General features: G+C 52.9%; 1 pseudogene; it reads left to right on the top strand.

The window, feature by feature from the left end:
- The first annotated feature begins 1,601 nt into the window (after window positions 1–1,601).
- LOC149330087 (uncharacterized) lies at window positions 1,602–2,197 on the top strand (annotated as a pseudogene).
- The last annotated feature ends 21,745 nt before the right edge of the window (window positions 2,198–23,942 follow it).

The raw sequence follows: 23,942 nt of genomic DNA, 5'->3' as shown, positions 1-23,942 counted from the left end.
TGGTCTGTCATATCTTCGTACTCGTGTGAGTTTGCCATCCGAGAATGGAACCGCTGTACTCACGGTATGACCCTGCACCACATGCGGTGACCTGTTCCACAAAAAAAGAGCTTCTGGATGAGCACTGGCGGAGCCAGCATCCGCTGAGGCAGCAACAAAGGCACCGCTGCACCTTGTGCCCTTACTCCACCGATAACAAGTAAGCCGAGGTTTGACTCTGCATTGCGCTTTGCTACTGATTTTTCGTAATAAGAAGCCTATAGTAGTGACGTTAGACTGCAGAGAACATCAGCCAATATTTGGCACTCTTTGGCACAGGCTACATACAAATAAGCTCACAGTACCAAGCGTTTTTCAAACAAGTTCACTGTCCAAGCAAGTGGATGCGTCCGATAACTTAGTACCCGCCGCGGTGGCTAAGTGGTTACGGCGCTCGGCTGCTGACCCGGTGTGCGGTGTCTTCGGACACCTATCACATGGTGTGGGCCTGCCCCTCCAACCCGGCCATTCCCCCTATCCCCAACCCAACCCGGGAGGACTGGGAGGCGACCCTGCTCGGCTGCCACGACTTACAGGCCCAACAAGCCTTGGTCGGGCGCGCCCGGGCGGCGGCTACCGCCACTGGGGTCCCAAACTAGGGACCTCCACCTAGTGTTTGTGAGGATCGGTCCCTTACGGGCCGATCCAAACACCTCCTGTTCTGAATAAATGTTTTCACCACCACCACCACCCGAAAGACGCGGGTTCGATCCCGGCCGCGGCGGCCGAATTTCGATGTGGGCGAAATTCTAGAGGCCCGTGTGTTGTGCGATGTCAGTGCACGTTAAAGAACCTCAGGTGGTCGAAATTTCCGGGGTCCTTGACTACTGCGTCCCTCATAACCTGAGTTGCTTTGTGACATTAAACCACAATAAACCAAACCAAACCGATAACTTAGTCATCTGTTCGTTCGAGAGGGAAACGCGCTGTTGAATCTCATTGCATATCTTCGCATTCCACGGCGAAGCTGTCATTATGCTAACTCAAGGCGCTAACAAACAACGACACAGAGGGGAGACAGCGCTTACTTGCAACTACAAGAATTTTTATTCAGAAGCTTCTATATATACAACAAAGACCAAAACAACGCGGAGTAATTGCACGGCACATGCCGACCGATGTTCATGAAAAGATTAACACATGGTTTTCAATCGCTCTTTCAAAAAATTTATCTCCCTACTAGACAAGCCAACTGAAGGGTCACTAACACAAGTATGCCCCGTTTCTGCGATGTGATAGGCTTCAACTATCTCCCGCGTTACACGATCTCGTCTGTCATACCTATCGTCGTTCTTCAAAAGGAACAAACGATTGGAGCGGCGTTTATACAGCTGTGACAGTTCGCATCGTTACTGAGACGCATCGACCAGCCCTAATGGGGAGATCCCACAAGGAACCAGAAATCACAAGCAGAAACACAAGTGTTCAAGAAGCCCCGGGTGCTACACAAAGGAGCACCACTAGTGTAACTGCGCATGGAAGCGAATCCGTTCTACCGTTGCCAGATAAGGTACACCATTCCTCCTGTTGACCGCAGCACTATAGCACAAGCAGCCGACGCCATGATCTTCAAAATCATCCTACGCATCGTGCTCTTCGTCGGCGTCGGTATCACGCTCCTCGGGTGTGCGTCGCGTTCAAGCGCTTCTACTCGAACGCTAAGGACTACGGCATGATCAACGCCAACTCCACTATCAAGCATGGCCACCTGAACCCAGTGCTCAACTACAAGGACTGCGACGACGACGTGCGCGGTGGGTTGGCATCGACCACCCAATGTCTCGACAAGCACTACCTAGACGTGCCGGATATCAAGGTGCTCGGGAGTCCCGGGGCTGACCCCAACGAAGACCTGAGCTACATGCCGCTGACGGCGGTGAAGGAGCCGTACTTCGCGACGCCCGTAAGCCTGGCCAAGCCGCACGGCGCGCCGCCGGCCTCGATGTCTTCGCAGGACCATGGTACTCAGGCCGCTGCGGCCACATCTTCGTCCTAGAAGCAGCCCGAAGAGCACAACTCCGTGAGCCACGTCAACGAGGGCATCCATGGAGGTCCACCCGAGTCCTCGAGCGCTAGCGGTGGTGTCGGGTTCGGAGCTCGCGCTTCCGTTCACGACGCGGGCGCTGACGGCGAACGAAAGACACGTGGGGTGTGGTAGTGGGTAGGTATAAAGCGATTGTTCATGTCTTTGTGCGGCGACCTTGATAAACTGTGTCTTCGTACGATCGGAGCTGCGAGTACACGAAGGCAACACACAGCTGGGCCTATTTTGGCCGTTTTCATATGGGCGGAATACTGTCTTAATCACTTCGTTTTGACCGTACACGACAAACCTGCAACAGACGCTGTTTGCTTTAAAAGCACGCAAGTGGTTACGTCACCCAGCCGAGTTATTTTCTTCACCGAAGCGGTCACCTCGCGTTCCATCCACGGTGGCGGCGGGTTCCCACCGGTTTTCTAATGGGTACAAAATTTCACCCGACCAGGTGCTCGGCACTAGAGTCGCTGCGCATGGAAGCTAATCAGCGAATAGAGGTTCCTATGTTCGCGTTCCTCTTCGCTGCTCAATCCAGTGGCTTGGCAAAGAACTAGAGCCCCCGACATTTTTCGGTGGTTTCTAAGAACAAATACATGCGTGTGACATTTCGTAATTCTATCTGATTTTAACTTTATCTGATGTATTGTAAGAGAAGAGACAAGTTTTTAAGCGCTGATGAGGGCCTAATTATCCGGCGTCATGACAGTGGGCGCTGCGCCAACTGGCTGCAGTATACGCTTCTTTCGCTCCATATCAACGCTGCTACGCATAGGTGAACGACCTCATGTGTTTATGGAGCGGTTATTTCGCTCAGCCTGCTCTGAGCCGGCTATGATTCTGTCTTGCTCAGTGTGCCACTTCACCTCATTCTGTTCTCTCTTCCCTTACAGAGTCCATTTGAACAGACATACACTGACCCACACTTGCGAACGGCCTTTCCTGGCCTTTTCATTTCAGCAGTGCTGCCAACCTGAATCGTCAAGACATAGAGCAGCACATTTTCGGTGGCATGTCTAGCTCACTTGTTTGTCGTCACTGCGGAAAGAGCATTTCCCAGAAAAGCAGCTTTAACGTGCATCCTCACCAGGAGGAGAGACCCCACGCCAGTTCACATGCCGCTCCGGAACAGGTTCTCGTACCACAGCTAGCGAAGAAGTACGAGTGAGGGAACTGCAGCCTCCTGTAGCCTCTACAGAGGGAGCACTGTGATATGCGCTTATATGCCATCAAGGATCAGTGACGTCATACACTTGCGCTTGCTCCTCGGTTCGACAGAAAAAAAAAAGAACCTCATCGCAATGACCAGCAACGAAGAAGCCAGCGCATGGGAACTCTGGGACCCCCCTCCCCCCTCCCACCCGCCAAAAAAAATTAAATATATATATATATATTGCCGCAACGCATTACTGGCGCCGCCTAGTAGTCGCGCTCAGGAGGCTGGCGCGCGCTCTTCTTCGCCCGAGAGCTCGCTCGCTAGTCGGTTAGCCGGCCGGGCAGTTTCCGCTGGCGCTTTGACGTTGTGGCAAATATAAACCTGCTTAACTGCTTCTGTGACATTTTGGTGAATGTGCTGGGTACATCCCATGTCCGAAGAGCTTCTGGGTGCCTCCGAAGCCGCGCTACACACCGTGGACACACCTGTGCACAAGGCCGGCCGCCGCTTGAGAGGCTTAGCCCCCGAGTGTGGTCCCCTTCTTTCCTTACCGCGAACCATAACGACTACAGAGGCAAGCCAGCCCATTCACCTTCCAGTTAGTGTCCCGCCGCTGTTCTTCCATGCTCCGCGTATGCCCACTCCGTTCCATGGTGACAAATTTGAGGATGTTGAGGACTGGTTGACGAACTACGACCGGGTCACTACGTTTAATGCGTGGGATGAGGAGCGGAAGTTGCGGAATATTTATTTTTCTCTTGAAGACGCCGCCAAGATGTGGTTCGAAACCCACGAGACTATCATTACCACCTGGCAAGATTGCCGGCAAAAGCTGCTCAGCACATTCGGCAACGACGCAAGAAAAGAGATGGCTGAACTGGCTCTACAGTCCCGAGCGCAGCGGCCCAATGAGAGCGTCGCCATGTTCGTAGAAGAAATGACTCGGCTTTTCAACCGCGCGGATCCGTCCATGTCGGAGGCAAAGAAGGTGTGCCATCTTATGCGTGGCGTTAGAGAACAGATCTTCGTCGGCCTTGTACGTGACCCTCCATGTACTGTGGCTGATTTTAAGAAGAAGGCGACAAGTATGGAGCGTGCCCTACAACAGCGATTCGTACAATTTGATCGTTCTGCGAACATCACTGCTGTGGACTTCCCCTTGCCGATGAACGGCAACGAGAGTGGCGCCCTTCGCGAGCTTGTCCGAAGCATCTTACGTGAAGAACTGCAAAAGCTGCCCTTTCTCGAGCAAGACCCGCTTGTTGGAGGCATCTCGGATGTTATACGTGAAGAGCTCCGGCAAGCAGTGCCATCAATCCTATCCCCCCAGCCTCCTGCGCCGCACGTCATGCCCTACAGCGGCGCGTTGCGTACCCCTGCGCCAGCACCGCCGGCACCCTACAGGCCCGCTCCTCTCGCCCGTCCTGCACCCCGACATCCAGCTGCGGCTGATGCGCCGTACACTCGACCGCCCGTTCGCAAAGCACACGTGTGGCGTACGCCGAACAATCTACCTCTGTGCTTCCACTGCGGCGGAGCCGGACACGTACTGAGCAACTGTCCTTACCGTCAGATGGACTTGCGCGGATTCTCACCGGATGCCGCTCGGCCGCGCTATGGTGAACGACCTCGGGACATCGACCAGTACCTCAGCGCCAACGTCCCACCTGCGTCCCCACCGCGACGCCAGTCCAGGTCGCCAACGCCGCGACAGTTTTCCCCCAACCGGCGTACTTCCTTCAGGCAGTCCCCAAGTCCGCGCCGCGAAAACTGAGGACGACGACTCTCGGAGGTAGAGCCGCCGTCGATGAGCACTACGACCAACATCCTCCATTCGCCGATTCAATCAAACATTCCGACCTCCGACCCCCCGCACCGACCAGCAGTCCGACCACTTTCCGACGATCGCCGCAGTTTTCCTCCGACACCCCCAATCGACGCACCGAACGACCAACGAGTCCGACGACCTCCCGACAATCACAGAAGCTTACCTTCGACGCCGCAATTCGACGCACTGAACGACCCGTCAGTCCAACGATCCGTGACACGGCGCACTTCGTCGGCGATGAGCTTCTTTCCGCTGAGATACCGATCGTCGTTGACAACCACCATACGACTGCCCTTGTAGATACCGGCGCTGATTTTTGCGTTATGAGTCGTGGCCTTGCTACAATCCTACGCAAAGTCCTGACTCCTTGGCACGGCGCGCCGATAAGGACAACCGGAGGGCATGTGCTGACACCGCTAGGAGTGTGCTCCGCCCGAGTCGAGATTCGCCAAGTAACTTTCTCTTGTTGATTTGCTGTGCTGGCGGAGTGCTCCAAGGACCTGATCCTCGGTCTTGATTTTCTTCGAAAAAACGGCTCAATCATCGACCTCCGTGACCTCATGGTGACTTTTTCTACCCAGCGCGCAGTTTCCGACGACTACACAGCAGACAGGCCAGTTTTCCGGATATGCGATGATCATGTCAGAGTACCTCCACGCACCAGCATGTTCTTTACAGTGCACTGCGACGTGATCGATGAACGTGATCGTGAAAAGACGGCGTTCATTACTCCTCACGGCCTCTACGAATTTAAGGTGCTTCCCTTTGGTTTGTGCTCCGCCCCCGCGACCTTCCAAAGAATGATGTACACTGTCCTAGCCGGCCTCAAATGGCAGACGTGCCTGTGATAAAGATGAAGTGTGGCAAGTGCGCTGCACGCACTCGCGCGCACGGGAGTGGAGAAGACGACGAAGTAGCAGAATACAGATCGGCTCGACGTATGCTACGTGTACTGTTTTACTGCTGATTATCATTACTACTATACAACATATTTTGGCGACGAGGATGCTATTTTGATTCGGGACCTTCACGTGGCCTGCTAACCTTCCGTCATGAGCTTTTCTGGGCTTCAGCCACCACCGCCCTTCCTGCCGACTCCTGGTCGTCCTGCCCTTCCATGGGAGCAATGGGAGCTGGCGTTCCGGAATTACATGCTGGCCTCTGGTGCCTCTACTCTGGGCGCGGACAGGCGGAAGCCCATCCTGCTGAATTGCCTCGGACTGGAAGGTCAGCGCAATTTTTATACCTTGGCGCCGCCGTCGTCCACTCCAGCGCCTACAGCAGCTGCATCGCACTCCGGTGACGAGGCGCCGCGCCTTGACGAATTTGATGCGGCGATATCCATCCTGTCGGCGCATTACAAATCGTCCGTGAATGTAATCGCCGCACGTCATCGCTTTCGCCGTCGAGTTCAGGCTCCAGGAGAGACAACCGATGAGTACGTCGCTGTCCTTCGCAGCCTCGTCGGCGACTGTGGCTTTGGGACCATGGCGGACGATATGATCAGGGACCAGCTGGTGGAGAAGACCTCGAGTTGCCATCTGCGTGAGCGCCTACTCATGGAAGGCTCCTCATTGACTCTGTCGCGCGCCGTGCTCCTTGCTCGACAGTGCGAGCAAGCTTCCCGTGAAGCCAGGGAATTGGCTGAGGTGGACGCTCCAGTACATCGTGTGGGATGCGAGCGCGGATCGAGACAAACACCACCTCAGGTCCATTGCTGCAAGTGCCAAAGTCAACCATCGCAACCTGCTGCTGTATACCACAGCGCATGTGCTACCGTTGCGGATCTACGGCCCACCTGGCGAACAACCCTGCATGCCGAGCCCGCAACCGCCAGTGTCGTCGGTGCGGCAAGATGGGCCATTTCGACTCTCTCTGCAAGTCGTCCGACCGTCCTGTTCAAGTTCAGCAAGTTGCAGATACTGCTGACACATCGTCGATGCCGGATGCCTCCGGCAGTGCATCTATTCTCAATGTTGAAAGTCAAAAAAAACGGAATTTTCGCCTCGGTCCTGATTGAAGGCAAGTCCATCCGCTTCCTGATTGACACCGGCTCATCTGTGTCAATTATTTCTGAAGATCTATACCACCGATTCTTCGCTGCAATTTTTCCGCTTACACCAACTGCAGTTCAACTATTGGACTATTCTCAGTCTCGGATTATAGTCCAAGGCTGTTTTGTTGCCTCAGCCAAGTTTCACGACCGTACCGCCTGCATCCTGTTGTACGTTGTCTCGGGCGGCACAACGCTGCTGGGTCTGGATTCCATTGCGGCCCTACAAATGAAGATCAAAGGTGCATCGTTGGAATGTCTTTCCATGACACCTGATACGCCTCTGTTACCTCCTGAGCTACGTCCACACTTCGAACATCTCTTCTCCAAGGAACTCGGAGTTGCTCGTGGCTACGTGCACAAAGTCAGAGTGCAGGATTCCGTTTCTCCTGTTGCTTGCAAGCTCCGACGGCTGCCGTTTGCCATTCGACAGCAAGTGTCCTAGGAACTCCAGAAGCTTGAAGCTCAAGACATCATTGAACGGGTCGACGCTTCCAAGTGGATTTCACCGATAGTCGTTGCTCGGAAAAAGGATGGCTCCATCCGCATGTGCGTCGATTTGCGTGAGCCGAACAAGGCTATTGTGGTCGACAGTTTTCCTTTGCCTCAAACGGAAGAACTTCTCCATAGCTTGGCCGGGTCACAGCGTTTTTCGAAGTTGGACCTTGCCTCGGCTTACCATCAAGTACCACTTAGCCCTGAGAGTCGGGAATTGACCACATTCATTACCCATGATGGCCTCTTCCGCTTCAAACGAGTGTGTTTCGGCCTTGCTTCGGCGCCTTCGGCTTTTCAGAAGATGATGCACTTAATTTTAAAAGGGTGCAAAGGTGTCCTCTTCTACATCGACGATATCATAGTCCATGGCACCACCCGACAGGAGCACCTGACCAACCTTCGTGTTGTTCTCGAGCGCCTGTCCCAAGCCGGACTCAAGCTCAACCACAAATGTGTCTTCGACGTTCCGAAGCTCACTTTCTTGGGGCACGTTGTCAGTGGTGAAGGACTGTTTCCGCTTTCTTCTGCCATCGAGGCGATTACGAAGGCTCCGACTCCATCTAACATCGGTGAGCTTCGCTCCCTCCTTGGACTTGCGGGTTTCTACTCCAAGTTCATCCCGCATTACTCCGACGTCGTTGAGCCTATGCGCGCCCTACTTCGTGGAAGCGACTCAGCCTTCACTTGGACCGCTGCTGCAGATTCAAGTTTCACACTACTGAAGTCCATGTTGACGTCATGTGACGTGTTGCATTTTTTTGATCCTGCCCTTCCCGTGGTTGTAACGACTGACGCTTCCGGATATGGCCTTGGGGCAGTGCTTCAGCAAGACAACGGCCATTCCCTGCAAACTGTTGCGTTTGCCTCCCGTACCTTGACACCCCAAGAACGAAAGTACTCTGTTGGCGAACGTGAGGCCCTAGCTTGCGTTTGGGCGTGCGAACGGTGGCACGTGTATTTGTGGGGCCGGCCTTTTGTTCTACGCACCGACCACAGTGCACTTGTCACTTTGCTGTCGACGAAAGGAACGGGTCATCGGCCGTTGCGAATTTCACGTTGGTAGGCTCGCCTGTTGTGCTACAACTACACTGTAGAGTACCGCAAAGGCAATGACAACTCTGTTGCGGACGCTCTGTCTCGCCTTCCCTTACCGACCTCATCATGCAGTGAGCCCGGTGAGTTCGACTCCAGTGACGACGATTTCGTCTGCCTGCTATCGCCAGCCGTGACTCTACAAGAGCTACAAGAGACAACCATCAGCGACGCGGCAGTTGCTCAAGCCATTCAGTTTACATCTGCGACATGGCCGGACAAGAAATCCCTACCGGAGAACCTCAGACCATATTATCTCCTGCGCTCGGAGCTGTCTGTCGTGCAGGGCGTCTTGTTCCGAGGTGACAGGCTCGTCGTTCCCGAAAGTTTGCGACGACGCCTCATGGACATCGCGCACGAGTCACACCCCGGAATAAGCCGCACGAAAAGTCGACTGCGAGAGCTCTACTGGTGGCCGCGAATGGACGAGCACGTCGAAGAAATGGTACGGACATGCGTTGTCTGCCAGTCCTATGACAAATCGGCTCATCCGGTGGCAGCTCCTCTGCAACCTGTCGCCTTCCCAGAAAAACCTTGGGATAAGGTTGCCATTGATATTGTGGGGCCTTTCGATCAAGCTCCCAGTGGCTGCCGCTTCGCGATTACTCTAATGGATTATTATAGTAAGTGGCCAGAGGTTTTCTTCGCTGATGCCATCACAACTCAAACCAATCAAGAATTCCTGCTTGGCCTTTTTTCTCGTGAGGGTTACCCTCAAGAGATTGTCTCTGACCACGGACCTCAATTTTCATCGATGGCCATGCAAACTTTCCGCCGCACTTAAAAAAACAAAATGTCCAGCGGATGTCATAGTCTTTGAACCATGCGGGCCGCTTCACCATGCGAAATGTGATAAAGATGAAGTGTGGCAAGTGCGCTGCACGCACTCGCGCGCACGGGAGTGGAGAAGACGACGAAGTAGCAGAATACAGATCGGCTCGACCGTATGCTACGTGTACTGTTTTACTGCTAATTATCATTACTACGATACAACAGTGCCTCGTCTACCTTGATGACGTCGTCATTTTCTCTGCGACTTACGACGAGCATCTCAAGCGCTTGACGGCCGTCCTAAATGCCATCCGCGCGGTCGGCCTCTCACTAAAACCGGAAAAATGCCACTTTGCATTCCAACAGCTGAAATTTCTGGGCCATGTTGTCAGCGCTGAGGGCATTAGCCATGATCCAGAGAAGACGGCTGCCGTGGCTGCTTTCCCGACTCCTACTGAAAAAAGTTCTGTTCGACGGTTTTTGGGCCTCTGTGCATATTACAGACGCTTTGTCTATGACTTCTCCCGGAAAGCCGAACCACTGACTCGTCTAACAAAGGACGACCAACCTTTCATCTGGGCCGACGAGCAGCAAAGGGCTTTCCAGGAGATTCGCACACGCCTTCAAACAACGCCCATACTTGGCCACTTCGACGAGGAGGTGGATACAGCATTTCATACCGACGCCAGTAACGTTGGCCTCGGAGCAGTTCTCGTTCAGTGGCAATATGGTGCTGAGCGGGTCATTGCTTACGCCAGTCGCACCCTCTCTCGTGCCGAAGCGAATTATTCTACTACCGAAAAGGAGTGCCTTGCAATTGTGTGGGCGGTGACGAAATTTCGGCCGTATTTGTATGGTCGGCCGTTTAGAGTGGTCAGTGATTACCACTCTCTCTGCTAGCTAGCAAACCTTAAAGATCCTTCTGGCCGCTTAGCCCGCTGGAGTCTCCGCTTGCAGGAGTTCGACGTCACTATTGTGTACAAGTCCGGCAAGAAACACAGTGACGCTGCCTACCTGCTTCTGTGACAATATATATATATATATATATATATATATATATATATATATATATATATATAGCAAACAAGGGAAGGGGATGAGGGGCTCGTTATAAATATTTCTGTGGCTGTTGGCTTCTGTCATATATATATATATATATATATATATATTGTTACGAGGTGGCAAGCCTAGAAAAAGAACGACATGATGACAGATGATAATATGATTTAATGGCCGCTGGCCTAGCGCGAGCGCTCCGTCCCGCGCCACTGCCCTCTTTTTCTTCATAACTTGACCCGGGTCCTCCGAGCGATCGTCCCGATCGATTGCTGAAATTTTCAATGATGAGGTGGCGATGACCATGACCACAAAGGATTGAAAAAAAAATGGGCCACCAAGATGAACGAGATGATCTGGTGAACGGTTGTCCCCGGAGCATCAGGTCCAGCGGTCGGTCGCCACAGCCGAAGGTCAGGGATTAAGGACTCGCCGTACAGCTTGGGCGCGGGTGCCGTGTTGATTCGGGTCGTCGTCGGGTCATGCTGCGTCTGGTCCTGGTCGTCGTGTCTTGTGGTCGGGGCTGGGGACGGGGGTGGGGAAAGCGGCTGGTCGGTTCTGGTCTGGTCGGGCTCGGGTTGAGCCGGCGGCTGAGTCCAGGTCCCCTCGGCCAACGACGAAGGCGAGCAGAAAGTGGCGATGCTCCAGGGACCAGGATGACGACGTACCCCGCACCTCACAGCAAATGTTACGAGGTGGCAAGCCTAGAAAAAGAACGAAATGATGACATATGATAATATGATTTAATGGCCGCTGGCCTAGCGCGAGCGCTCCGTCCCGCGCCACTGCCCTCTTCTTCTTCATAACAATATATATATATACATATATATATATATATATATATATATATATAGTTGTCGTGTCCGGTCGCTGTGTTGAATGCAGCGAAAGACGCACACGGTACTTTAAGACTTCGTTTATTTAAAGCCGATGAGGGTGCGACCAGCGTCGACCGAGGCAGGAGCCGAACTGGCCGCCCGAAGAAAGGAGGGAGCGGAGAAGCGTCCACGGGAGGGAGTGGCTTCCCAAAACAGGAGGAGGATGCGGGGGCGCACCATGGGGGGGCATCTGGCGACAGCGTGCGACGAGGGGCAAGTGGTCGTTAGGAGGAGGATGCGAGTGGTCGTTAGGAGGAGGATGCGAGTGGTCGTTAGGAGGAGGATGCGGGGGCGCACACACACAAAAGCAATAAGGGGACACAACACTTCCTTCCCCCTTAGAAAGTTGCCTGGTATCGTGCAGGGGGTCGGCGCTCACGCGTGGAGGCGCGCTGGCTTTGTGCGCTCGGGGGAGAAACACTTGTAGGCTGGCTGTTGTTCGCTGTGTCTCCTAGGTCTGTCCTGGGCGAAGTCTCTTCTTCCGGGAAGAGGTGCCAGGCTATGTGGGAAGATGGTGCACGTGCTCTCTCCGCTGGCGGACAGCTCTCAGACGGCGTCGTAAATCTACGCAGCTGGTTGAGATGTCGGCGTGCTACTGTGCCATGTATGTTGACGAGCCAAGAGCGCAGGCCTATGCGTCTGACAATTGTAGCTTCCTCCCAGCGTGGCTTTTTCAGAAACTGTCGGGCGAGGACGCGCTGCCCCTCATTAAGCGTGCCGCAGCGCGGAATCGCTTTTTCTTCCCGGAACGTCTCTGCCTTTGGCTCGGGGAGGATGGCTGTGAGCTGGGTTCGCATTTCACGCTCGAACATCATTTTCGAGGGGGTCTCGCCTGTTGTGCTCTGAACCGTCGTGTGCTGCTTGAAGAGAAAGCGCGCAAGGCGGCGCTGCAGCGAGCCTGTCTGATCTCTTTCAAGGGCGCGTTTTAGCTCGGCTACGTAGCGCTCGGCTTGTCCGTTTGTCGCTGGGTGGTAGGGGGCCGATGTAACTGATGAGATCCCGTTGTCGCGATAAAACTTGAGGATCTCCGCAGACACAAACGGTGTTCCGTTGTCCGACACTACCTTGCGCGGCAGGCCGAACGTTGCAAATAGTGATCGGAGGTTGTCAATGACTGCTGCCGAAGTCGTCTGTCCCATTTGCCTTATCTCAAGCCACTTTGTGTAGGCATCTACGACCACAAGGAAAGTGCAGCCCTCAATTGGTCCTGCAAAATCAATGTTCAGTGTGTGCCATGGTGTGTCTGGCTTTTCCCATTCTGGGACAGGAGCTTTCGGCGGGGCGCTCCGGCTGCTCTGGCAAGGCTTGCATTCTCGCACCACTGTTTCGATGTCGTTGTCAATGCCAGGCCACCACATGTAGCTTCTGGCACACTTTTTCATTGCAACGATGCCCCGATGTCCGGCGTGGATGAGAGACATAGCTTGTGCGCGTAGTTCTCTCGGCATCACAACTCGGGACCCAAATATGATGCAGCCGCGATGGGTGCTCAACTCTGTAGCTCGCCTGCGGTAAGCGTCGAAGTTGTCCCCTTTGAGTTTATGCACGTTGCCTTGTTGAACAGCTGTGTAAACTAGCCGGAGAGCTGCGCACTTCTGCGTAGATGCTGCAACTGTGCCTGCTGTAAGCGGAGGTTCTGGCAGTGCTTCGAACATCAGAACGTCTCCTGGTGGAAATGGTTCGTCAACAGTTGCGTCTAGTGGCAGACGGCTTAGCGCATCGGCGTTTTGATGTTTACTCCCATTGCGGTAGACCAGAGCGTAGTCGTACGCTGAGAGTTTGATGCACCAACGTGTCATTCGCGGAGACAAAGTTGGTGGCATAGGCCTTTGTGGTCCCAGAATGCCCAATAGCGGTCGGTGATCGGTTATAAAGGTCACCTTCCGGCCGGCAATGTACTGGTGAAAATGTGTCGCCGCGTAGACGATGGCTAGCCCTTCTTTGTCAAGTTGCGCGTAGTTGCGTTCTGCTTGCGACAACGTACGTGAGGCGAAGGCGATGGGAGCTTCCCTTCCTTGCTCGTCAGTTTGCGATAGAACCGCGCCGACTCCGTACGGTGATGCGTCGCAAGCCAAAAGCAGAGGCTTCCTTTCGTCGTAGTGGCGGAGGACTGTACATCTTCGAATCAGGTCTTTCAGGGCATCGAATGACTGCTGATGGCGTGGCGACCATGTCCATGTCACATCTTTCCGAAGGAGTTGGTATAAGTCGTTGGCCACGGTAGCTCTTTGTTCCAAGAACCGGTCGTAGAACGTCAAGAGTCCGAGAAAAGCCTGTAGCTCCTGCTTGTTTGTTGGAGCTCGTGCTTCTGTGATCGCTCGCACTTTGTCCTCGGTAGGGTGAATGCCTTCCGCATTAATTCGGTGTCCCAGAAATTGCACCTCTGGCACCGCAAAACAGCACTTCGATTTGCTTATGCACAAATTAGCGTTTGCTAGCCTTTCGAGAACGAGCTCTAGGCGCACTGCATGCTCTTCAGTGGAAGTGCCACTGATGATGACATCGTCAAGGTAGACACAAACTCCTGGGATGCCCTGAAGCACTGTCTCCATGAATTTTTGAAATATGGCCGGGGCTGCAGCTACGCCAAAAGGCAGTCGCTTGACTTTGTACAAGCCTTTCAGTGTGTTAATTGCCAATAATTCAGTAGTTGACTCGCTCACCTTCAGCTGCTGATACGCCTGGGTGAGGTCCAATGTGCTGAAGACTCTTGCGCCACGCAGTACACTGAATACTTCTTCAGGTGTCGGTAGCGGGTAAGAGGACGCTTTAGTCGCAAGATTGACGGTGCTCCGGTAGTCTCCGCAGAGGCGTATGGTTCCGTTCTTCTTGCGAACTACGACAAGTGGTGTGGCCCATTCTGAATGCTGCGTCGGCTCGATGACACCTTGCTGCTCCAGTTTGTCCAACTCTTTTTCAACTGAATCTCGGAGAGCAAACGGCACCGGCCTGGCCTTCAGAAATTTGGGTTGCGCGTTGTCCAACAACTCCAGTGTGACCGGGGGCCCTTCGTTTCCTGGAATCTCTTCCGAGAATACTCTTTCGTATTTCTCTTGCAGTTGCTCAACCATGTTCTGGCTCGGCGTCTGGTGTATGCCGCATATCATCACGCCTAGTGGAGAAAACCAGTTTCTCCCTAGAAGGCTTGATCCTGTGCCCTTCACAACAAGCAGAGGTAGCGTATGGGTCTGGCCGTTGTAGTTAACCTGCACGTTGGCAGAGCCCAATAGTGGCAGATTCTGTCCTGACCACGTTCGCAGGTGCGTGTCGTCTTGTTGCAGGGCGGGTGCGTCAGATGGCCATGAAGTTCGGAACGTGTCCTCACTGATCAGAGTACAGGCTGCGCCGGAGTCCACCTCGAACTTAATCAGCTGGTGATGTACGCTTACTTCTGTAAAAATCTTCGGTCGCGTGCCGAGATTCATGGTGTTCAGGTCGTACAACACAGATGGTGTTGCTGATGTTGTTCCATGGAGATCAGATAGCGGCGTATTCTCTGAGGCGTTGACGCTGTGATTAGGCTGGGAAGGTGACTTTATCTTGGCAAGTCTCCGTTTCGTAATGCATGCTCTTTCGATATGCCCTCGCTTGTGGCAAAAATTACACGTGGCTGACTGGAATCGACATCCCTGGGGGTTGTGTTGGTCGTCACACCGCCAGCAGCGTTGTGCCTTTTTGACCGATTTTACAACAACAGAAGGCTTGCGCACCTGGTTGCTTGTCTGGTGTACCGGCTCGGTGTTCCGGCGAATCCCTCTCTGCTGGTGACCGGCGCTCTCCGCTCGAACGGCGATGTCGTAAGCTTTGCTGAATGTGAGGTCCTTCTCAGCGAACAGGCGCTGCTGCAGTGACTCGTCACTCAGTCCGCACATAAATCTGTCGCGTAACATCACGTCCAAGGGAAGCATGGTGGTGTTAGCAGAAGAAGCTGCGTCTCCCTCCTGCCCGGTAGCTGTTGTCGACAGCGTTCCAAAATTGCAGTCGGCAGCGAGCTTCTTGAGCGCGGCTACGTAGGCGCTCACAGTTTCTCCTCCCAGTTGATCTCGTCGTTGGAAGCGAGCCCGGCTGTAGACCTCGGATGGCCTTGGGTCGTAGTGCTTTTGCAGCGCTTTTACGATGTCGTCGTAAGACACTGCCGCTGGTGTGCTTGGCTGAATAAGGGCGCAGACAGTATCGTAGGTCTGCTCCCCGCACAGCGTCAGCAGGTTGGCCCTCTTCAAGGCTGGGTCTGTGATGTTGTTAGCTTCAAAGTAGAACTGAAGGCGTCCAACCCACGATGACCACGATGAGCCGTTGAACTCTGGTATCTGATTGGGAAACCCTCGCGTAGCCATGGCTTGTCAATAGCGTTGCGTAGCGCGGGTCGAATCCACTTTCTCGTCGCCACTGTCGTGTCCGGTCGCTGTGTTGAATGCAGCGAAAGACGCACACGGTACTTTAAGACTTCGTTTATTTAAAGCCGATGAGGGTGCGACCAGCGTCGACCGAGGCAGGAGCCGAACTGGCCGCCCGAAGAAAGGAGGGAGCGGAGAAGCGTCCACGGGAGGGAGTGGCTTCCCAAAACAGGAGGAGGATGCGGGGGCGCACCATGGGGGGGCATCTGGCGACAGCGTGCGACGAGGGGCAAGTGGTCGTTAGGAGGAGGATGCGAGTGGTCGTTAGGAGGAGGATGCGAGTGGTCGTTAGGAGGAGGATGCGGGGGCGCACACACACAAAAGCAATAAGGGGACACAACACTTCCTTCCCCCTTAGAAAGTTGCCTGGTATCGTGCAGGGGGTCGGCGCTCACGCGTGGAGGCGCGCTGGCTTTGTGCGCTCGGGGGAGAAACACTTGTAGGCTGGCTGTTGTTCGCTGTGTCTCCTAGGTCTGTCCTGGGCGAAGTCTCTTCTTCCGGGAAGAGGTGCCAGGCTATGTGGGAAGATGGTGCACGTGCTCTCTCCGCTGGCGGACAGCTCTCAGACGGCGTCGTAAATCTACGCAGCTGGTTGAGATGTCGGCGTGCTACTGTGCCATGTATGTTGACGAGCCAAGAGCGCAGGCCTATGCGTCTGACAATTGTAGCTTCCTCCCAGCGTGGCTTTTTCAGAAACTGTCGGGCGAGGACGCGCTGCCCCTCATTAAGCGTGCCGCAGCGCGGAATCGCTTTTTCTTCCCGGAACGTCTCTGCCTTTGGCTCGGGGAGGATGGCTGTGAGCTGGGTTCGCATTTCACGCTCGAACATCATTTTCGAGGGGGTCTCGCCTGTTGTGCTCTGAACCGTCGTGTGCTGCTTGAAGAGAAAGCGCGCAAGGCGGCGCTGCAGCGAGCCTGTCTGATCTCTTTCAAGGGCGCGTTTTAGCTCGGCTACGTAGCGCTCGGCTTGTCCGTTTGTCGCTGGGTGGTAGGGGGCCGATGTAACTGATGAGATCCCGTTGTCGCGATAAAACTTGAGGATCTCCGCAGACACAAACGGTGTTCCGTTGTCCGACACTACCTTGCGCGGCAGGCCGAACGTTGCAAATAGTGATCGGAGGTTGTCAATGACTGCTGCCGAAGTCGTCTGTCCCATTTGCCTTATCTCAAGCCACTTTGTGTAGGCATCTACGACCACAAGGAAAGTGCAGCCCTCAATTGGTCCTGCAAAATCAATGTTCAGTGTGTGCCATGGTGTGTCTGGCTTTTCCCATTCTGGGACAGGAGCTTTCGGCGGGGCGCTCCGGCTGCTCTGGCAAGGCTTGCATTCTCGCACCACTGTTTCGATGTCGTTGTCAATGCCAGGCCACCACATGTAGCTTCTGGCACACTTTTTCATTGCAACGATGCCCCGATGTCCGGCGTGGATGAGAGACATAGCTTGTGCGCGTAGTTCTCTCGGCATCACAACTCGGGACCCAAATATGATGCAGCCGCGATGGGTGCTCAACTCTGTAGCTCGCCTGCGGTAAGCGTCGAAGTTGTCCCCTTTGAGTTTATGCACGTTGCCTTGTTGAACAGCTGTGTAAACTAGCCGGAGAGCTGCGCACTTCTGCGTAGATGCTGCAACTGTGCCTGCTGTAAGCGGAGGTTCTGGCAGTGCTTCGAACATCAGAACGTCTCCTGGTGGAAATGGTTCGTCAACAGTTGCGTCTAGTGGCAGACGGCTTAGCGCATCGGCGTTTTGATGTTTACTCCCATTGCGGTAGACCAGAGCGTAGTCGTACGCTGAGAGTTTGATGCACCAACGTGTCATTCGCGGAGACAAAGTTGGTGGCATAGGCCTTTGTGGTCCCAGAATGCCCAATAGCGGTCGGTGATCGGTTATAAAGGTCACCTTCCGGCCGGCAATGTACTGGTGAAAATGTGTCGCCGCGTAGACGATGGCTAGCCCTTCTTTGTCAAGTTGCGCGTAGTTGCGTTCTGCTTGCGACAACGTACGTGAGGCGAAGGCGATGGGAGCTTCCCTTCCTTGCTCGTCAGTTTGCGATAGAACCGCGCCGACTCCGTACGGTGATGCGTCGCAAGCCAAAAGCAGAGGCTTCCTTTCGTCGTAGTGGCGGAGGACTGTACATCTTCGAATCAGGTCTTTCAGGGCATCGAATGACTGCTGATGGCGTGGCGACCATGTCCATGTCACATCTTTCCGAAGGAGTTGGTATAAGTCGTTGGCCACGGTAGCTCTTTGTTCCAAGAACCGGTCGTAGAACGTCAAGAGTCCGAGAAAAGCCTGTAGCTCCTGCTTGTTTGTTGGAGCTCGTGCTTCTGTGATCGCTCGCACTTTGTCCTCGGTAGGGTGAATGCCTTCCGCATTAATTCGGTGTCCCAGAAATTGCACCTCTGGCACCGCAAAACAGCACTTCGATTTGCTTATGCACAAATTAGCGTTTGCTAGCCTTTCGAGAACGAGCTCTAGGCGCACTGCATGCTCTTCAGTGGAAGTGCCACTGATGATGACATCGTCAAGGTAGACACAAACTCCTGGGATGCCCTGAAGCACTGTCTCCATGAATTTTTGAAATATGGCCGGGGCTGCAGCTACGCCAAAAGGCAGTCGCTTGACTTTGTACAAGCCTTTCAGTGTGTTAATTGCCAATAATTCAGCAGTTGACTCGCTCACCTTCAGCTGCTGATACGCCTGGGTGAGGTCCAATGTGCTGAAGACTCTTGCGCCACGCAGTACACTGAATACTTCTTCAGGTGTCGGTAGCGGGTAAGAGGACGCTTTAGTCGCAAGATTGACGGTGCTCCGGTAGTCTCCGCAGAGGCGTATGGTTCCGTTCTTCTTGCGAACTACGACAAGTGGTGTGGCCCATTCTGAATGCTGCGTCGGCTCGATGACACCTTGCTGCTCCAGTTTGTCCAACTCTTTTTCAACTGAATCTCGGAGAGCAAACGGCACCGGCCTGGCCTTCAGAAATTTGGGTTGCGCGTTGTCCAACAACTCCAGTGTGACCGGGGGCCCTTCGTTTCCTGGAATCTCTTCCGAGAATACTCTTTCGTATTTCTCTTGCAGTTGCTCAACCATGTTCTGGCTCGGCGTCTGGTGTATGCCGCATATCATCACGCCTAGTGGAGAAAACCAGTTTCTCCCTAGAAGGCTTGATCCTGTGCCCTTCACAACAAGCAGAGGTAGCGTATGGGTCTGGCCGTTGTAGTTAACCTGCACGTTGGCAGAGCCCAATAGTGGCAGATTCTGTCCTGACCACGTTCGCAGGTGCGTGTCGTCTTGTTGCAGGGCGGGTGCGTCAGATGGCCATGAAGTTCGGAACGTGTCCTCACTGATCAGAGTACAGGCTGCGCCGGAGTCCACCTCGAACTTAATCAGCTGGTGATGTACGCTTACTTCTGTAAAAATCTTCGGTCGCGTGCCGAGATTCATGGTGTTCAGGTCGTACAACACAGATGGTGTTGCTGATGTTGTTCCATGGAGATCAGATAGCGGCGTATTCTCTGAGGCGTTGACGCTGTGATTAGGCTGGGAAGGTGACTTTATCTTGGCAAGTCTCCGTTTCGTAATGCATGCTCTTTCGATATGCCCTCGCTTGTGGCAAAAATTACACGTGGCTGACTGGAATCGACATCCCTGGGGGTTGTGTTGGTCGTCACACCGCCAGCAGCGTTGTGCCTTTTTGACCGATTTTACAACAACAGAAGGCTTGCGCACCTGGTTGCTTGTCTGGTGTACCGGCTCGGTGTTCCGGCGAATCCCTCTCTGCTGGTGACCGGCGCTCTCCGCTCGAACGGCGATGTCGTAAGCTTTGCTGAATGTGAGGTCCTTCTCAGCGAACAGGCGCTGCTGCAGTGACTCGTCACTCAGTCCGCACACAAATCTGTCGCGTAACATCACGTCCAAGGGAAGCATGGTGGTGTTAGCAGAAGAAGCTGCGTCTCCCTCCTGCCCGGTAGCTGTTGTCGACAGCGTTCCAAAATTGCAGTCGGCAGCGAGCTTCTTGAGCGCGGCTACGTAGGCGCTCACAGTTTCTCCTCCCAGTTGATCTCGTCGTTGGAAGCGAGCCCGGCTGTAGACCTCGGATGGCCTTGGGTCGTAGTGCTTTTGCAGCGCTTTTACGATGTCGTCGTAAGACACTGCCGCTGGTGTGCTTGGCTGAATAAGGGCGCAGACAGTATCGTAGGTCTGCTCCCCGCACAGCGTCAGCAGGTTGGCCCTCTTCAAGGCTGGGTCTGTGATGTTGTTAGCTTCAAAGTAGAACTGAAGGCGTCCAACCCACGATGACCACGATGAGCCGTTGAACTCTGGTATCTGATTGGGAAACCCTCGCGTAGCCATGGCTTGTCAATAGCGTTGCGTAGCGCGGGTCGAATCCACTTTCTCGTCGCCACTGTCGTGTCCGGTCGCTGTGTTGAATGCAGCGAAAGACGCACACGGTACTTTAAGACTTCGTTTATTTAAAGCCGATGAGGGTGCGACCAGCGTCGACCGAGGCAGGAGCCGAACTGGCCGCCCGAAGAAAGGAGGGAGCGGAGAAGCGTCCACGGGAGGGAGTGGCTTCCCAAAACAGGAGGAGGATGCGGGGGCGCACCATGGGGGGGCATCTGGCGACAGCGTGCGACGAGGGGCAAGTGGTCGTTAGGAGGAGGATGCGAGTGGTCGTTAGGAGGAGGATGCGAGTGGTCGTTAGGAGGAGGATGCGGGGGCGCACACACACAAAAGCAATAAGGGGACACAACAATAGTGAAAGAGATAGTTAACGGAAAGATAGTGAACGAAATAAAATAAAACGCAACAAACAACGTAGTGAAGCTCTGGTATTTTCTTCGCTGGTACAGGGAGTAATTCTAGAGGAACAAAAAGCAAGCCGAAGCCCTGCGCCGTTGGAGCACTTTGCCGCCTATGTGTATGACGCATGTACAGGCCTGGGGAAAAATGCGGCTATATGAACGGTGCCAGTGCCTCTGACTGCACAGTCCTGACGGAGCGGGCATGCTGTCCAGGTAAACGCACAGTGCCCCCTCCAGAATATGCTGCCCTGTTTGTACACGCGTTTCTCTCGCGTGAGGGTTTTTCAAGGATTAATTCCGCTGTGGTAGGATTTGTGGGCGAGCGAGTCAGCGCGCGAGCGAGCCGTTTTATCAGTATACTTCTATTGGAAATCGCTAGCACGAGACACTTCTGCACGCATATCCAGCTGGTAGTTCTGCGCGACCGATCAGTAAAAGGCTGGTGTGGCGTAAAATGTACGAGTAGTATGCCACATCGCAAACTAGAGCTTTCTAGTACAAAATGTTTAATTTATATTTCAGTGAGTAGCATTGTCCCTCGGGCAAAACCCCAGTCTAACGGAACCGATTGGTTGCTTAAGACATCATGCAGACCCTAGGGCCAAAGGGGTGCCACTTTTGCAACTTCCGGTAGAGACTGACTAGTCAAGCAGCTCGCGCTCGGAATTAGCCTGCGGCTACTGAAATTTAGACAGGTCGCTGACGGCTTATCTGTTGTCTCGTAGACGGCTTTTTCTCGGTTGATTTGATAGAAACTGCGCTTCCGTGATAGCTATACGGTAAAGCACGCCCGTGTACCTCTGATCAGAGGCAACTGTTATACCAAGTCCGCGGAAAAACATTAAAAAGACGAGGGCTCTCATTTTTCCTACTCCCTTTAAAATGTGATTTCTGTGTGCCGGACATAACCGCGGACAAAGACAAGAGCAGGAAGTGCCGCATGAGACATTTCAAGCGCGTTTCACTCCGCAGTAATCACAAGACCTCTTGGAGAAACATTTTGTCTGGTAGTCTCGGCAGCGCAAGACTGTCTCCTTCATGCTCCTGCAAAGAACTACCGAGCTGGCGTACGGGACACTTTAAAACGTCCCGCCACTGACTGTAGCCCTCAAAATCAATTTCTTTTTCTAAAGAAAAATATATTCACAGCGGTTGTGATAACAAAGTCGCGAGGTGCATTATTTCTTATGAAGCAAAATATCCGATGTGATAGTTAGCCGTGACACACATCATGTTTTGCTTCTGTGCTTATGGCCTCTCTTTATCGCCCTCGGACACGCGCCCTTATCACTTCCGTTGGAAGGGAAAGTCGACACATCTCGACACATCTTTACTGGATGTAAAGTGAACGCTGTCGAGAGGGACCTTCATTCTCATCTCCCGCGAACTCCTTGCATGTTTGTTGCTATTGTTCACGCACTGTTTCGTCTGCAGTTTGACGCCCCAGGTAAAGTCAGTAACTAGCGTTGGCTCCCCATCAGCATTTTGCCAGCCGTCAACATGTGCGTCTCTGCGGTAACATAGCCACGTGCCAACGTCCGCCTGATTATTAAATTCATTTATTTTTGGGAATGTCTGCATATTTCTCAGACAAAAAGAGAAGCAATTTCATGCATATCAACTTCGAATATTATAGAGCCTATATCAGTGAGATAGCTATGAAAAAGAGATTGAAAGTGATGTTGTTCGTGATGTTAAGTAAGTATGTTAAAGCCCTGTGAACTCACTCAAAACGTCTGTTTTCTTATTTAACATCAATGGTAAATTTCATTTTTGGTATGTCCTAAACAGAGAATTAGAATATGATAGATGCGTGCTGTATATTTATAATTTTGAAGTGCGCACGAAACCAGCACTGCGCATTGAGCTTGTGTCAGTTAAACAAGAATATAGTAATCTTCATGTCCCAGAGGCTTAGTAGCGAAGTGTCTGTTTCCAATCATGCCTACTTCCTTGACAACTAAGGTCAAAACATCGTGAGCACTTTTAATCGGTATGCTGATAATATGGACTCTTTCAAAACACTTCCGTCTAATTTCCGTAAACCGCATGACCTAGTCATTATAAAAGTAATACGTAGGAATAAAAGATAAAACTTCGTGCAAGCAGTATATTTTTTTCAATTGAATTTTGTTTACACATGCACCTTGAAGCGCCGAGCCCGTACAGCAGTGCCGGCTACTTGACAATGTAATCGATAATACAATATCAAACAACACAAAATGTTTATGAAGGAAAAAGATTTATTGAACTCAAAGTGACAAACACGAAAATGATGAAGAGCAAACCACAGATATGGCGAAGCACGTCGACCGTACACCATTGCTTTTGTTTTTCAGGTTTACGTGCGCAGTTGTGATAGTAAATGACAGAAGCAACATTACAAAGTATAAAAATTGCAGAGGAAGTCGCAGATACAGTTGCGCCTTTTCTTACAGATATATTCTGTGCCAGTGATGACTGATGATTAACAGTGCCGGCTGCGATAGGAGAGTTAAAATTATTTGTTTGGAAGATGTTAGTTCTCAGCTCGGTTCGCCCTCCGAGGATGGAAACATTTCACCCACTTCACCGATTGTGTTCGCCTGTGGCACATGCAACGAACTGTCCTCTGGGAAAAATCATCTGGAAGAGCACCGGGAGAGCGAGAATCAGCCTAGTCCGCGCAGAAGGTGGCGTTGCGCCTTATCTCCTTACTGCAGCGATCGCCAGTAAGGCGAGGATTGACTCTGCGATAAGCTTCGCTATTCATTTTTCGCATAGAACGCCAACAGTGGTGGCTTTAGAATGAAGCGGACATCATCCAATGTTTGGCGCTCTTTGGCCACACGACTTCATATAAATACAGCATTTCCAAGCACTTCGCTTCTCTACGCAAAAAATTCGCTGTGGCTTAGCTTGGTTAAGCCCTGTAATTGCGAAAGCACTATCCGTACGTACGCCATGGTTCAGCTGGTAGTGTAGCTGGTGGTGGTGCTTGTGGTTAGACTTGTGGTGATGCATCGGTTATCCAATCCAATCCAATCTAATGTAAACTAATCTAATTCAATCCAATCCAATCCAGTCCAATCCAATCTAGTCTAATGTAATCTAATCCAAACTAATGCAATCAAGGTCAAATGAAGGTCAATGGTGGTCACCGCCGCGGCACGGCAAAGGCCTGAAAGAGCAAGTAGTATTGCTTTCGCTATAAAAAAAGGAGTGCGATAACTTAGCCTGCTGTTCATTAGAGAGGCAAAATGTGCAATTACAACAGATTGCATGTCGCCGCACCCTGTGGGGAAGCTGTCGTGCCTTCTGACCTCCTTCAGAAGGAAGAAGTGTTCGACGCAGCGTTTAA

Source organism: Amblyomma mixtum, chromosome 9, assembly GCF_055824585.1.
Source record: "Amblyomma mixtum isolate Tamu chromosome 9, ASM5582458v1, whole genome shotgun sequence".
In the NCBI taxonomy this organism is placed as follows: domain Eukaryota; kingdom Metazoa; phylum Arthropoda; class Arachnida; order Ixodida; family Ixodidae; genus Amblyomma; species Amblyomma mixtum.
This window is presented reverse-complemented; position numbering and strand designations above follow the sequence as displayed.